General features: G+C 54.5%; 1 protein-coding gene across 1 annotated transcript in view; it reads right to left on the bottom strand.

The window, feature by feature from the left end:
* ZDHHC14 (zinc finger DHHC-type palmitoyltransferase 14) overlaps window positions 1-15,635 on the bottom strand; it is a 166,062-nt gene that overhangs the window by 34,424 nt on the left and 116,003 nt on the right. The gene's annotated exons all lie outside the window — the stretch shown is intronic.

Here is a 15,635-nt window from a genome sequence, read left to right as displayed (position 1 = left end):
ACGTCTGCATGTACACACAGGCAGCCAGAGACGTGTAAGGGAGAAAGGAGTTCTGTTTTGTTAGGCAGACCGGTGTTCTGTGCTGCTAGAGCTCCACAGGCAGAGGTCGGGGGTCATACCCTGCTCGGTGCTTGGGGGCTGCTGCCCAGGGTGCCGGAGGGGCTGGCCAGTGCAGGGGTCGAGCCCGGGTTCCTGCAGGCAAGGCCCTCTGAGGCTTCATCCCTGGGTCTTTAACGACCTTTTAGAGCTCCTTTGGGAAATATAACTATGTATTTGTTTCTAAAGCTCATTTCCCCACCCTGAGCCCACAGCAGAGTCCCGACTTGGGTGGGGGTTTCCAGCCCAGCTGCAGAGGCGGGGGAGGGGAAGGCAGAGCACCCCGTTTCCTTCTCACTGAGACCCTCCCATCATCAGTCCTCCAGGAAGGCTCCAGGAGAGCTGGCAGAGCCGAGAAGCAGACTGAGATGGACAGAGAGTGACCAGGGCTCTGCGTCCCGCAGCAGAAAGGCAGAGGCAGAGGCAGAGGCAGAGGGTGAGGCTGGGGGCTGGAGTTTGTGCCCAGCCGCTCTGCTCCAACAGCAGTGGGGCACTGAGGGGCAGCCGTGCCCCACTGCTTCTCACACACACAGGCAGCGGGCACGGAGCCTAAAATAAGGCACCACGATTTATAACATTGATAACGGCAGGGTGCCATGCCCAAAGCATTTCAAGGGCCCAGTGTCAGCCTCCCTCTACCACGTCCAGGGGCCCCACTCGGCCTGACCCCCTGCAGTATCCGGACGCTTCTCAGGAAACCAGGAAGTGGCTCCCACAGGGTCCAGCAATTCCGCACCTCGGCGTTTACCCCAGGGGCCTGAAAACTCTTCAGGAAAGACGCTGTGCTCCTGCATCGGTCACTGCAGTGCTGGCCACAGTAGCCACAGGGACACCCATGCACACCCCCCTGCTGGGAGGGTCTCAGCGAGAAGGGAACAGGGCAAGGGTCCCAGGGTCCCGAGGGTCCCTCTCTCAGACCTGTACAGATGGGATTAACGTCCCCCGCCCCCCGCCCAACCGCCACCTGGAGACAGCCCTGGTGGCCGGGAACTGATGGATGAAGGGCATCACATACTTTTGCTTCATTGCCAGAGAGAGCGACTGTCCGACTGTTGGGCCATGGGCTCGGGTCACCCACCCCTACTCAGGAGGTGTGGGCAGGTCCCGGTAGGTCTGGGGACCTTGTGTCGGGGCATCACGGCATCCGTCTGCAGCTCTCTGGCGAAGCTGGTCGGCAACACTCGGCCATGCCAGGACCCGAGCCAGAAGCCTCACCTGCCCAAGCCCCGGGCACCTGGCTTCAGGAGGGAGAGGCCCAGGCCGTTGGGGTGCGGGTCACACCTCCCGTGCGTATGACCCTCACCCCACCACCCTCAGAGCCTCCCCCAGTCCCACAGGGCTCCCCAATGGGGCAGCCCCTGCCCTTCCCCTGGGTCTGGAAAGGGGGTGACACCTTCAGGCTGCACCCTGGGCCACCCCCTCCGCTGCCCTGGGGCCCCCACCTCTTCACTGCTAGAATCCACAGACTCATGGAACCCACCCGAGAAACCCCTCCGCACCGCCTCTTCCTCATGAGATGGCAAAGGCCTGGCGTCGCCCCGAGTCCTTTCTCCCAGCACCCCTGTACTTGGGAACGGCCGTTAGCGGCTTTCACCCTTCACGGAACAGGCAGGTTCCACCTGCTGAAGAGGGGCATCTCCCTGCCCCGAGCACGACCTTCCCCGAGCATCGACACCACGGAGCTGCCCACAGGAAACCCTCCTGGCGTGAGCCCAGCAGCAGCCCTGGCCAGCGGTGCCCGGTGGGGCAGGGATCTGGCTTCAGAGGCGCCTTCCCAGGGCGCCGAGAGGAGCGGCCCACGCAGGCCTGTGATGACGGAACAAAGCACAACGGCAGGAGCTGCCTCTGGGGGCAAAAATAACTCGCTTTGAGCACATCCAAGGTGAGGTCCGAGCACTGCGCTGTCGAGTCCTGACTCAGCACCCCGCTCGCCCGAGTCATCTGGGGAATCTGGAGTCACTCGGCGTGCTCACAAACGGTCCAGGAAACACGGCCAGTCGTGGCTGAGAATAAGCGACGACTCTGATCTGGTGAGCTGAACCAAGAGGCTTCGGGGCTGGAGCGGCAGCACCCTTGCACGCAGCCCACCCTCGGGTGATCCCCGACATGCCCTAGGGTGCCCTGAGCCCCGCCAGGAGTGGGCCTCGAGCACAGAACCAGGAGGAAGCCCCAAGCACCACCGGGTGTGACTCAAAACTCAACAACAAAAAAACCTGATCAATAAATTTCATCGGAGGCCAGAGTGATAGAACAGTGGGAGGGCGTTCACCTTGCACGCGGCCGGCCCGGGTTTGATGCCGGTACCCCAGAGGGTCCCCCCAACACTGCCAGGAGTGATTCAGAGTCAGGAGTAACCCCTGAGCATCGCCGGGTGTGACCCCAAACACAAATAAATAAATAAATTTCATCAGGCAGATTTAAAAGCTGAGTTTTCAAGAAAAATATATTTTAAGGAGGGAGGTGACCAATGTACCCCCAGCAGAGCCGCGGAGAAGCCCCAGCTCCGGAGCAGAGGGAGGGCACAGGGGAAGGGGTGCGCCTGGCCATCAGCACCCCTGCACCCCCCCAGCCCCCACACCACAGGGCCTGGGCCCTGGACAGCTGCGTGGCCAGGAGTCACCGGGAGGACCCAGCCATGCCGAGCACTGCTTGGGAGCCCCCGAGGGTGCATGGAGGGGCCCGAGAGCTGCCCCGCACAGGCACCAGGCGAGTCCGAGACACCCCCTCGGCCCAGCACAGTGCTCAGGGCTTGGCGGGAGATTCAGATGTGAGGGCACTGAGGCTGGGGCTCAGGGAAGCTGCTGGCGTTTCCCGTGACGTCGCGCGCTCACCGTATTCCAGAACCTGGGCCGGGCAGCACCTGTCTCTGCGTGTAGGACTCAGCTCCCCCGGCACCTAGTCAGAACCAGGCGAGCTCCTGCGTAGGCCAGGCGGCCCAGGGAAGAACACAAACGGCACCTGCTGGTGGGACCAACTCCTGCAGGAGGTGGTGGGGGCGTGACCTCGCCAGGGCAGGGGGGGCCCTCTGGGGGGTAGCAAGGCGCCTGCTGGCCCCACGTCCCCGCTCCCTGCCTGGCCTCTCTCTTGCCAGGCACACAGGCCCCTCCACCTGGCAGGTCCCTCCAGCACCGGGGGAGAGCACAGAGCTGCCCATGCCCTTCCCTGAGGGGACGATGCTGTTCCAGGCGGTGGCTCTGCTCCCTCTTCCCCCCCCCCCAGGCCTTCCAGGGTGTGCCAAGGGCACGCACCTGCCTCGGGTTTCTCTGGGCACCCTCGCCCCCAGCTCCCCTCCCTGTTGTTGTGACTGGGTGAGAGGCTGGGTGGCGCTGCTGGATGCCAGGCTGCACCAGGGCTGAGCACTGTGGCCGGGAGCAGATGCACGTGTGCCCCAAATCGTCTGTGTCTCCTCTCAACACCCCAGGGGGCTGCAGCCCCCACTGGGTGCTCCAGCTGCAGGGCAATGCATAGTAGGTGCTCAAGAAATGCCTGCGGGATGCAAGTGCAACTGTCCTGGGGAGGGGGGAGGTGCAGGAGGAGGGGGCAGCGGGTGGGCAGGATCAGTGCCCTGGGCCCACTGCCCAGGGCCCCAGTGCCCCTCCCTCCCAAGATCTTTCTGTGGCTTCTGATCCTCTTAAAAAGTAACTTTATAAAAATAAAATAAATTTTTTTAAAAATTAAAAAATTATTCATAACAAGCAATATAAAATAAATTATTTAGGGCCTGCGATCAGGACTGGCTTGGGAGGTGGCTGGGAAAGTTTGAAATAATGGTGGTGGGATTGGTGTGGGAATATTGAATGCAATTAATTATTGTGAACACTGTCACTGTATCACTGTCATCCCATTGCTCATCGATTTGCTCGAGTGGGCACCAGTAAAGTCTCCATTGTGAGACTTGTTGTTACAGTTTTTGGCTTATCGGATACGCCACGGGTAGCTTGCCAGGCTCTGCCGTGTGGGTGGGATACTCTCGGTAGCTTGCCGGGCTCTCCGAGAGGGGCAGAGGAATCGAACCCGGGTCAGCCGCGCGCAAGGCAAATGCCCTACCCTTTGGGCTATTGCTCCAGCCCTATTGTGAACAACTTCATAAAAGTAAAATAAAACAATAAATAACTAAATAACTAAAAGTGTCCCCAGCAGAGACCGGGAGATGTACAAAGGCTGGCAAGCCGCCTTGCCTGCAAGAGGCCCTGGGTTCAATTCCCAGCGTTGCACTATCGCCTGCTCCCGCCAGGTGCAGCCCTGCTGGCCTCCCAGCACCTCTGGGCCTGCGTGTCCCTGGGAGTGGCCCCCGGGATTAAATGAGCCAGGGAAGAAGGATGAGCATGTCCCTGGGTGGGGGGCTGTGGCCGGGAGGCGTCCAGCTCCGGAACCCACATGGCGTTTCTCTCACAGCAGAGACCCGGCGGCCGCTCAGTGTCCAGGCGGAAGGCGCGGCCGGCCACGAGGGTGCTCTGGTCCCAGGCCTGTGCTGGGCAGCTGCCCTCTGCGGGCACAGGGGAGCCAATGGCCGGGCAGAAGGGAAGGGGGTTCGAGCATGTGCTCAGGCGAGTGAATGGGTGCTGGTCTCCTCAGGGCCGTTCTAGACCCCTGTGTGGCGGGGCAGGGGGTGGGAGATATCAGCGTCCCAGAGTCCAGCTGTTGGACAGTCACGCTCCATGCAGAGCACTGCGCGAGGGGCCCTCCCCCGGGACGCACCTGGGGCCTGGGGCTGAGTGGGCCGGGCTGTCGGGCTGTCGGGCTGAGAGCTCCCGGCCGCTCTCTCCGCTCTCTGCTCTCTCCGAGGGAGCTTTCCCACCTCTCCCGCCTCCTCAGGGCCGCTCTCGGGGTAAGCTGTTTGCTGTCCCCGGGGCGAGAGCTGCTTGCCAGCCCTCTGACTGATCCCCGCACCCCTGCTGGGAGAAACCAAAAGAAGTGTCCCGGGGGGAACCGAGGGCGGCCTTCCTGCCGTGACGGGGAGCCCTGCTTACAGGGCAGGCGCTGGGGCCCCTCCTGTGCGTGGGCTGCAGACGGTGGCACTGCCCATGTGCACAGCGGGCATCTGCGCGGGCGGGGGTCGACAGCGGAGCCAGGCTCTGCTCCCGGGATCAGCCGCAGCGGAGAGCCAGCAGCTCAGCCTTGTCTCAGGGCCCTGGCTGTGGGGTGTGCAGATCCTGACGTGGGTGTGAGGCTCCCCTCCCGGTGCTCGGGGGCAGATGGGCGAGGAGCGGTGACCGTGGATGAAAGCGTCCATGACTGTCCGTTCTCTGGGGAGTTGGCTGGGGTCTGGGAGTGTGGTGGGACGGCGGACACGCCCTGCCCTGCCCACAGAGGCGGGCTCTGGCTCGCTCAACAGGGCCGCGGTGCCAGCGCGTCCCAACCCTCTGGCCTTGGCTTCACCTCTGCAATGCGCACCAGGGGTGGCCGGGGCGAGGGCCTCCCCTTCCTCCGGTGAAAGGCTTTGTTGTCGGCTGGTCTTAGAAGCTCATCAACCAGAAAAGAAACTGACGTCAGGTAGAGGGTCAGCTGGGCAGACGGGGGTCCCCTCTGATTTGGGGGCGCATCTCCAGACACAGAGAGTGGCGGCAGAGCCAGGAGCAAGAAAGCAGTGAGTCCAGCGTGGGGGAGGCCCGCAGAGCAGGGGTCCCACCAGCACAGGACGGAAGCGGCTGGGCCCTCAGTGCCCTCAGTACAAATCCTTCACCCACTGATGGGAACAGATTCTGCCCGTGCCATGAAGCCTGATTCCTCAAATCAGTTCCTACCTCTCCCTGTTGCAGACCCCTGACTCAATCAGAGCAGTCAGGGAGGGGGCTCATCTGGGTAATCAAGTGATCAACTCTTGTGGATAGCAGGATCAAGTGATCAATTCCTGTGCATAGTAGGATCAAGTGATTGATTCCTTGTGGGTAGTAGGATCAAGTGATCGATTCCTTATGGATAGTAGGATCAAGTGATTGATTCCTTGTGGATAGTAGGATCAAGTGATAATTCCTACAGATGGTAGGATCAAGTGATCGATTCCTTGTGGATAGTAGGATCAAGTAATTGATTCCTTGTGGATAGTAGGATCAAGTGATCAGTTCCTACAGATGGTAGGATCAAGTGATTGATTCCTTTTGGATAGTAGGATCAAGTGATCAGTTCCTACGGATGGTAGGATCAAGTGATTGATTCCTGTGGGTGTAGGATCAAGTGATCAATTCCCATGGATAGTAGAATCAAGCGATCAATTCCTGCGCATAGTAGGATCAAGTGATAAATTCCTTGTGGGTAGTAGGAATCATTGCATACGCTGCAGTCTCAGCAAATGTGTGTGTGTGTGGGGGGGGTTGGGGTCATACCGAAACAGTGCTCAGGGTTTACTCCTGGCTCTGTGCTCATGGATTGTCCTGCTGGAGCTCAGGGGACCACGTGCTGTGCTGGGGACAGAATCAGGGTCGCCACATGCAAGGCAAGCAGCACCTTAACCCCTGTACTATCTCCCCAGCCCAGGACTTTCATTTTCATTTTTGGGAGATTTGGGGGGCCACATCTGGGCCTGCTGCTGGCTTAGCATTTGGGGCCACGGGGTGATGCGGGGTCTCTGACACATGTGCTCCAGCCTTTGCGCTGACTACCCGGCCCCCCAGAGAGTGGACGTTTAAGAATTCCAGTGTGCAAACAAATCACGTTTATTAATAGATCTTAGACTTGGCCGCCGCCCAAGTTCACAGGGGACAGTGATTCTCAGCCAAGGGTGGCTTCGCCCCAGCCCCCACTCCAGGAAAATGCTCAAGTGTCTAGAGATATTTTGGGCTTGCCACAGCGGGAGGCGAAGGGACAAGCGCTCAGGGGGAGAAGCCGAGGCACAAGGCGGGGAGCGGCGCCCTACCGTGACGAGGGTCTGATCCCAGCCGCCAGCGCCGAGCCGAGGAGGCCCAGACAGTGTCCTACTCCAAACGTGGTCCATGCACGCACTGGCGGGGTGGACAATGGCCAGAGCTGCTGGGAGCGCGGGGCACCGGGGGGCGACTGCAGGGCAGCCGGGAAAGCACGCGGAGGTGAAAACGCCCAGAGCGAGCAGGGCAGAAGCTGCGCAGAACCTGGCCTAACTCCTCCAGGTTCTCTGGCAGGCAGCGGACAGGACGGAGCACTCCCCCGGGAGGCTGTGACAGTCCTCCCTCCCGGAGCGTCTTTCCAGAGTCGCTAAGACTTGCTTCGGGAATACACTCCAGGTGGGCTAACCCTGAGGGCTAACCAGGTGGGTGTCTGTGTCTGCAGCTGGAGAAGCGAAGGAAGCAGAGACCAGGCTGGGGTGAGGGCTCGGCCGCCTGCCCCGTCAGCTTCTCATGAAAGAGGCTCGAGTTTGATCTCCGAGCACCACGTGCTCCCCTGAGCACCACCAGGAGCGAGCCCTGAGACGCTTGTGGGGAGGAGCCCCTAAACATCGCAGGGGGGTGGCCCCTACAAAACTATAAGACCCAAAGAATGGACATGCAGGGGAGACCGTCAGGGGCCTCTGAACAAGATGCTAAAGGTATCCAAGAATCCGTGCCGCCAGTCGACTACGGCCTGTGTGCATCTGAAACCACAGGCTGGGCTCCCAAACACTCCTGCTTGCGGGGGCTGAATTTCAGCAGTCTAACTTTGGGCTCAAGGAAAGTCTTCCCAAGAACCTCAGTACCCCAGACAGGCAAAGGGGCTTGCTTGGCCTGAGCCCCGGGTCCAGGGCATAGAGGGAAACACAGCCTGGCAGGCATCATCCGGGCCTGGAGTCCCCTGAGACTCACCTGTGACCAGATGTCCCTGAGTCTGGCTCTCCCAGAACTCAGGCGATGATGACAGGCATGGATTTGAGCTGTGACGTCATCAATGTTCTATTATTATGGGCATGGATTTAAACTGTGACATCATCGATGTTCTTTTACCTATGGGCACAGATTTGAACTGTGACATCATCAATGTTCTCTTACTATAAAAAGAACTCCATGGGTAGAAATCCAAACACTCCCTAAAAATAGTCTGAAAGTTGTGTGTCATATAAAACTGGAGTATGGATTTGTGGGATATAAAATAACAGTATGAGACTAATACGGAAGGACAGTAGAAACAAGGGCCAGGAGGACTGGTCCACAGTTGGAAGCCTGCTGGGGGAGAGGCAGTTGGGATGGAGAAGGGACCACCGTGACAATGATGGTTGGAAGGATCGCTCTGGATGGGAGATGTGTGCTGGACGTGGTAAGGGACCAAACACGATGGCCTCCCCGTATCTGCACTGCAACCCCCCGTATGGGCACTGCAAACCATAACGCCCAAAAGGAGAGAGAGAGAGAGAGAGAGAAAGAAGAAAAGTGCCTTCCCTAGAGGCTGGCCGGTGAGTGAGGGTGGCTGGAGGGATACCGGGGACACTGGTGGTGGGATGGGTGTTGGCACCCTGTCTGACTGAAACATGAGCAGCTTTGTAACTGTGTATTTCACAGCGATTCAATAAAATAAATAATTTTTTTTTAAATAATAAAATGGGGGGGAGATCTGGAGTACAGAATAATGTTTGGTGAAGTAAGAGATTCATGCCGTGGAGAAACTAAGCTGGTTTCCCTTACTTTAGAGGGGGCCCACCCAGCTGTGTTCAGAATTTACTCCTGATTCTGCACTCATGCGTCACTCCTGGTGGGCCTGGAAGACCCTACAGGATGCCGGAACGGGAACGGAACCGGGTCGGCCACAGGCAAGGCACAAGCAAGAGCCTCGAGGGTTTCCGGTTTGCCTTTCAGTTTCCCCTGATGGAAACCCTGGTGATTTGGGCGCCTGGCATTTAGGGGAAGACTGAACTGTCAGAGGGGGTGATAGTCGCAGCTCTAAGACCTCCTCTCCCCCCCGCCTACCCAGATTCTGCTGGATCTCAGGCACGAACAGATGCACTAAGAAAGCAACTAAACACAGAAGCCAGAGAAACTCGGAGCTGCCCTGGCCTTTCCCGTTTAGCTCGGTGACCGGAGCTCGTCCAGGAGGGGCTGGGAGCACAACGCCGTCAACTGCAGGCTTAGGTTTCCCACACGGCCGCTAATGTCAAAGCAACAAAAGCAGGTCTGTCCTTGTGATGTTTTATTACCGTCCAATTTTGTCCCCTTCCCTGAGTGCACCCACAGAACCGCTCATAACTGCCGAGCTGTTTCATTGAGAATCGACGGAAATGTACCGACGGCCAAAGGGAGAAATCTCTGTGTGTTCCCACCCCACGGCGCCCAGATTCTGCGTGCTCAGAAGCTCTTGCAGCATGAGAGGGCTGAACTGGACCAGCAGTGATTACTGGTGGTGGTGTAAGCCCAGTGGCTGGGGAAAGCCGGCCTCCTGGGCAGCAGGCAGGGGGCACTGTCCGGAGGGGCTTTTGGTGGAAATCCCACGCCCGGCAGACCAAGCGGACTTCAGGTGTGACCTGACGGCCACCTGGTGGGTCTGGGGGGCTCAGGCCCGGGCCGAGCAGGGGCTCATCGCAGACTTCACCAGTCCTCGTCTTCCCAGTGGTCCCGGGTGGCCGAGGCGGAGTGGGAGAAGGTGAGCGTCTTTCTCTCCTCCTGACTCCCGTGAGCCACCCGTGGGGTCCACCGACATCCGTGTGGCATTAGCCTCAGGACATCAACCAGGGCCTCCCTAGCAGGCCCAGCTTCTGTCTCACTCTGTCCAGTAATGTCATAAGGTTTCCGTCTTTAGCATGGGGGAAAGAACACGGATGATGCCAGCTCAGAGCTAGGGCATGCCCGAGACAAGCACGCGGCACTCAAAAGGAAGTGAAGCCCCCCTGCTCCCCACTCTCCGCTCTTTCTTCTCTGCCACCAGAGAAGGAAAGAATAAAGCTCTTTGGTCAGGTGTCTGGTGTCGTCTAGAATCTACCATCTATGGGATGTGGGTGCACGGATCTGCTAATGCGTCACTGTCTACCTTCTACCTTATCACCTAACCAGACTGCAAATGTCACAGTCTCATATTAGCAGTGACAGGTAGACTCTAAGGAGGTATGACCCCACTGACAGAAAAAGGCACCCTGTCTGTGTCCTAGGGATCCCCCTAACCAACAGGGGGTGGGTGGGTCTCATATCAGAAAGGGGTCAAAGCAATACGGATACTTTAAGAGCGGGAGGAGGTAGAGTAGCAGGGAGAGACGCTGGATGGAAGATGCTATCTTTTAAAAACGTCTGTTCTTCCCAGAGTCCTTTGTGCATTGATTCAACGCTCATCAAATATGGACAAATTTTGTGTTTTTTTTTCTTTTTGGGTCACACCCAGCGATGCACAGGGGTTACTCCTGGCTCATGCACTCAGGAATTACTCCTGGCGGTGCTTGGGGGACCATATGGGATGCTGGAAATTGAACCCGGTCGGCTGTGTGCAAGGCAAATGCCCTACCCACTGTGCTATTGCTCCAGCCCAAATCTGAACAAATTTTGACACACTGGAAGACATGGTTCTAAGCCTGACCTGGAGGAATAGACAGGTGAGAGAGTTTTGACAAAAGTAAAATACTGACGGGAAACTGGTTCTAAGAACAAATGAAAGGTTGAAACAAAATAGAACATTGCCAATTCTCAAATACTTGATGTCTATAAAATTTAGTATCTAGTAAGCTGACAGCATTTCAAATCATTAGGGAATCATAGATTTAAAAAAAGGAAAAGCTGAATTGGGGTAATAAACTAATCAGTTTGGGGGACATACCCAGCAGTGCTCAGAGGTTACTCCTGACTCTGCCCTCCCCTTCCCTCCCTCTCCCCCTTCCTCCCTCCCTCCCTCCCTCCCTCCCTCCCTCCCTCCCTCCCTCTCTCCTTCCTTCCTTCCTTCCTTCCTTCCTTCCTCCCTCTGTCCTTCCCTCTCTCCTTCCTTCCTTCCTTCCTTCCTCCTTCCTCCCTCCTCCTCCCTCCCTCCCTCCCGACCTCCCTCCCTTCCTTTCTTCCTTCCCTTCCTTCCTTCCTTCCTTCCTTCCTTCCTTCCTTCCTTCCTTCCTTCCTTCCTTCCTTCCTTCCTTCCTTCCTTCCTCCCTCCCTCCCTCCCTCCCTCCCTCCCTTCCTTCCTTCTTCCACTCTCTCTTCATTCCTTTTCTTGATTATTTTAAGGCCACACACAGTGATGCTCAGGGTTGTGTTACTCTTGGTGCTGCACTCAGAAATCACTCCTGGTGGTGCTCTGGGGACTGTATGGGATCAATCCCAGGTCAGTCGCATGCAAGACAAGTGCCCTGTTGTGCTATTGCTCCATCCCAAGTTTCTTCACTCATCTGTCCTTGACCACGAGTGGTTTCCAGATCTTGGCTGTTGTGTATAGCTGCAATGAACACAAGAGTGCAAATGTTTTTGGAAATATTGTTTTTGGCCTCTTGGGGCAGATATAAAGATATGGAATCACTGAGAAGTAGGGTCCTGCGGGACCTCCGTTCTAATTCTGAGAAGTCTCTATACTCTTTTCTGCAGAGGCTGACCCAGGCGACATTCCCAGCGACAGTGGGACAGTGGACGAGGGTCCCTCTTTTCCTCACATCCTGTTCCACTGGCTGTTCCTCTTTGCTGTTCTCATTGCTGTGAACCGACCTCGCTCTCTGAGGTGACAGTTCAGTGTTTTGATTTGTGTTCGCCTGATGGAAGGGATGAGGACACTTTTTCATATCTCTATTGACCATCTGTGTGTCTTCTTTGAGAAAACGTCTGCATAGCTCCGCTCTCCAGTTTTGGATGGTATTGTTTTTCTGTTGTTAAGTTTTATGAGCGCTTTATAAATCTTGGATATTGGTCTTCTGTCAGATGTGTGGTCAGTTTATATTTTCTCCCACTCAGTAGGCTATATATTTTTTTATTCTCATCATCATTTCTTTCACAGTGCAGGAGCTTTTTGGTTTGACGTAGCCCCATTAGTTTATTTTTACTTCTTTTTACCCAAAGTCATTGAACATGTGAAGATATCTCTGAAATCAATCTCAAGGAATGTCCTTCTATTGTTATTCTTGATGTATTTTATGGATGCATGGGTCTAATCTTGAGTTTTAAAATCTATTTTGAATTCAGTTTTGTGTATCGTGTGAATAGGAATCCAGATATTTTTTCTTTTTTCATGTTGCTAAACAAATTTTCCAACACCATTTGTTGAGCAGCTTCCCTTGAGTCATTTAGTCCATCTAACTCCTCTGTTACAGATGAGCCACTCAGGTATCTGAGGATTACCTCTACACTCTCTATTCTATTCCACTGCTATGAGAGTCTGCTTTTACTCCAGCACCACGCAGTTTTGATTACTATAGTTTCATAGTATAATTGAAAGTCAGGGAAAGAATAGAACCCATCTTCTTTTGTCTCAGGACTGTCTTGACTATTCAGGGAGTTTGGGTTTTTGGTTTATTTGTTTTGGGGCCACAAGTGTCAATGATCAGGAGTACTTCCTGACTCTGGACTCAAGAATCATTCCTGGTGGCGCTCGGAGGACTACATGGATGCTGGAGATTGAGCCTAGGTCAGCCACATGCAAGGCAAATGCCCTAATCACTACACTATCTCTCCAGTTCATAGTCGGGGAGTTTTATTATGCCATATCTCAGGGGAATTTAGAATGAACTGCATTACATCTACGTACTGCTTGTGGATCAAAAAGTCATTTTAACAATGTCAATTATTCCAACCCATGAACAAGGAGTATGATTCCCTTTGGTCCAGAAAGAGCACTTCAGATATCTTTGGTGGCCAGAGAGCTAGCACAGAGCAGAAGCATTTACCTTGCATGCGGTCACCACAGTTTGATTCCTAGGACCACATATGGTTCCCCAAGCCCCATCAGAAGTAATTCCTGAGAGCAGAGCCAGTGGTAAACCCTGAGCATGGCCAGATGTGTCCCTGATCCAAACGCAAACAAAATTTGAAGACATTTTCTCTAACACTGATTACAACGCTGCTTATAAAAACAGAAAACAACTTAAATGTGAACAAGAAAAAATTCAACGAATGAATTATGATGTCTGATCATGCAACAAGCTACCATCTGCTATTAAAGATGGGTTTCATGTGTCACAGTCTACACAGGGGAAAAAAAATCTGTTTTCACAATAGTACCACATTAGGCGAGCTCACACTTGCATAAAAATACATGTTTTGTTGGGAAAAGTTATGTGAGACAGCATCATCACAAAATCAACTGTGGCCACCTCTGCTTGATAGGATCGTCTGGGTTTGGACACTCAACATAAATTACTTTGCAATGAACAAAAAATATGATTTGAAAACAGCATCTGAAAGAGATGTACAGGGCCTGTAGAAAGGACTATCATTGTGGTTCCCAAATAAAGTTCTCTGCTTCTTTGAAAACTCATGATAAATACAGAAGAGCAAAATAATTTAAAAGAAGATATCCTTAGAACCTTGTCTAAAGATTGATTGGGGAGAATACCTTTTTAGATCTTTTTCCCTCTCCGGACTCTGTGAGAAGGTAGAATTGGATTCACTTGGGGCCTGCTTGGTTCTCTTGGAATTTTTTGCATTTGGGGGGAAGCCACACTCAGTGATGCTCAGGGCTTGTTCCTGGTTCTGCACCCAAGAGTCACTCTTGGTGCTGCACAGGGACTCCGGGGACAGAGCCCGGGTTGGCCACATGCACAGCATCACCCTACCCACTGCCCTATCGCCCCCACCCTTGCTCTTGGGATCTTTAATCCTCCCTCTCACCGTCCGACCATCACACATTGAAAGTGACTAAGTTACAAAATGAGCGCCCTTCAATAAGAATTCTCTCGTAAATAAGCTGAATAATTTATATAATGTTTATCTTTAGGACAAGTGCCTTCCGTGCCACTGAGCACTGCGGTCTTTCATCTCCCAAATTTGCATCAGGGGGATGACATCTACTGAGCTCTTTCTGCCACACCCCGGTGATTTCACTTTCCTGGACCCTCACCTCAGGGTGGAGGGGAGCGGAGGGAAGACGGGCAAGACTCCTGACACATGGACTGCCGGATTCCAGGGGTGAGTGGAAGGGGGCCTACAGACTCAAAGTTCACGCTCTGTGGCCGGCACTTGTATGTGGCCGAACCGTGCCGAGGGTCCTACCTATGTTCTCCCCGAACCCATTTCTTGTCTTTTAGCCTTAGTCCCGTGAGCACAAAGCACATGGCAGGTAAACGGTTCACAAAGGCTCGCTGAACCCAAATCCAGCCCGCCAGTAAGTCACGGCCTCAGTTCCACACCTTTCTACGTAGAGCAGCAATGCAGAATGACCCCGATGCTCTTATGGGGATGATCCACTGAGAACTGATCCTTTACTAACAGAAACATCAAGGGAGTCACTCCCCCAGCCTCGAGCCTCTGGCCCGGGCACTCAGACTGGCCAGCATAGGCCTGGGGCAGCTCTCAGAGGCCCAACCCAACCCTCTGAGCTCTCAGGGGCCAGAGCTATTGAAAGACCAAAGGAGGAAGAAGCAAGAGTGAGTTTTATCCAGGGCCCAGGGGATCACTTGGTGATAAACGCCGCCAGCCTGAGGCTGTGCATTCATCCTCAGCACCATCCACGCGTGCTAAGCAGTCAGGGGTCTGTGGTCCGACACCCCCAGTGCTGAGGCTCAAGCGTGGGACTCCTGGTTCCCCACATCCAAAAGCTCTGCAGGGTCCTCGGCCAGGAAGGCAAGACCCAGCAAGCACGCGTGTGAGCACAGTGATCCCAGGGACCACCTCAAGCAAAACGTGCATGATCCCCACAGCTACATAAGAAATACTGTCACTGTCACTGTCACTGTCATCCCATTGCTCATCGATTTGTTTGAGCAGGCACCAGTAACGTCTCTCATTGAGAGACTTATTGTTACTGTTTTTGGCATATCCAATACGCCACGGGTACCTTGCCAGGCTCTGTCGTGCGGGTTCAATACTCTCGGTAGCTTGCCGGGCTCTCCGAGAGGGGTGGAGGAATCGAACTCGGGTCGGCTGCGTGAAAGGCGAACGTCCAACCACTGTGCTATCGCTCTAGCCCGTGAGAAATACTAGCACAATATTTTTTTAATTATGTAGGAGTACTGTTATTTGTTCAACCATTGACTAAGATGACTGAATTGAGCATGAAGTCCGCATTACTTTTTTTAAAAATTGTATCATTGTGAGATAGAGTTACAAAGCTTTCACGTTTGAGATTCAGCCATACAGTGATGGAACAGACATCCCTCCACCAGTGCACATTTTCCATCACCCACATCCCAGTCCTCACCCTGCCTCGATGGCCGACAATTTCCCCAATACTCTCTCTCTAATTTTGGGCATTATGTTTTGCTCAAAATTTCCCACCACCAGTCAAGCCTACCTACCAGGGGCAGAGACTAGATAACTTATTTTCCATTAGCACAATATTTTTTAAAGTTTTCACATAATGGGACTGGAGAGATAGTACAGCAGGTAGGGCATTTGCCTTGCTCCACCAACCCAGGTTTGATCCCCCAGAATTCCATATGGTTCCTGAGCACAAAGTCAGGAATAAACTCAGAGTATTGCTTGCTATGGCCCCAAAACAAATACATACACACACACACACACACACACACACACACACACACACACACACACACA

The sequence above is a fragment of the Sorex araneus genome, chromosome 4 (genome assembly GCF_027595985.1).
Source record: "Sorex araneus isolate mSorAra2 chromosome 4, mSorAra2.pri, whole genome shotgun sequence".
NCBI lineage: Eukaryota > Metazoa > Chordata > Mammalia > Eulipotyphla > Soricidae > Sorex > Sorex araneus.
This window is presented reverse-complemented; position numbering and strand designations above follow the sequence as displayed.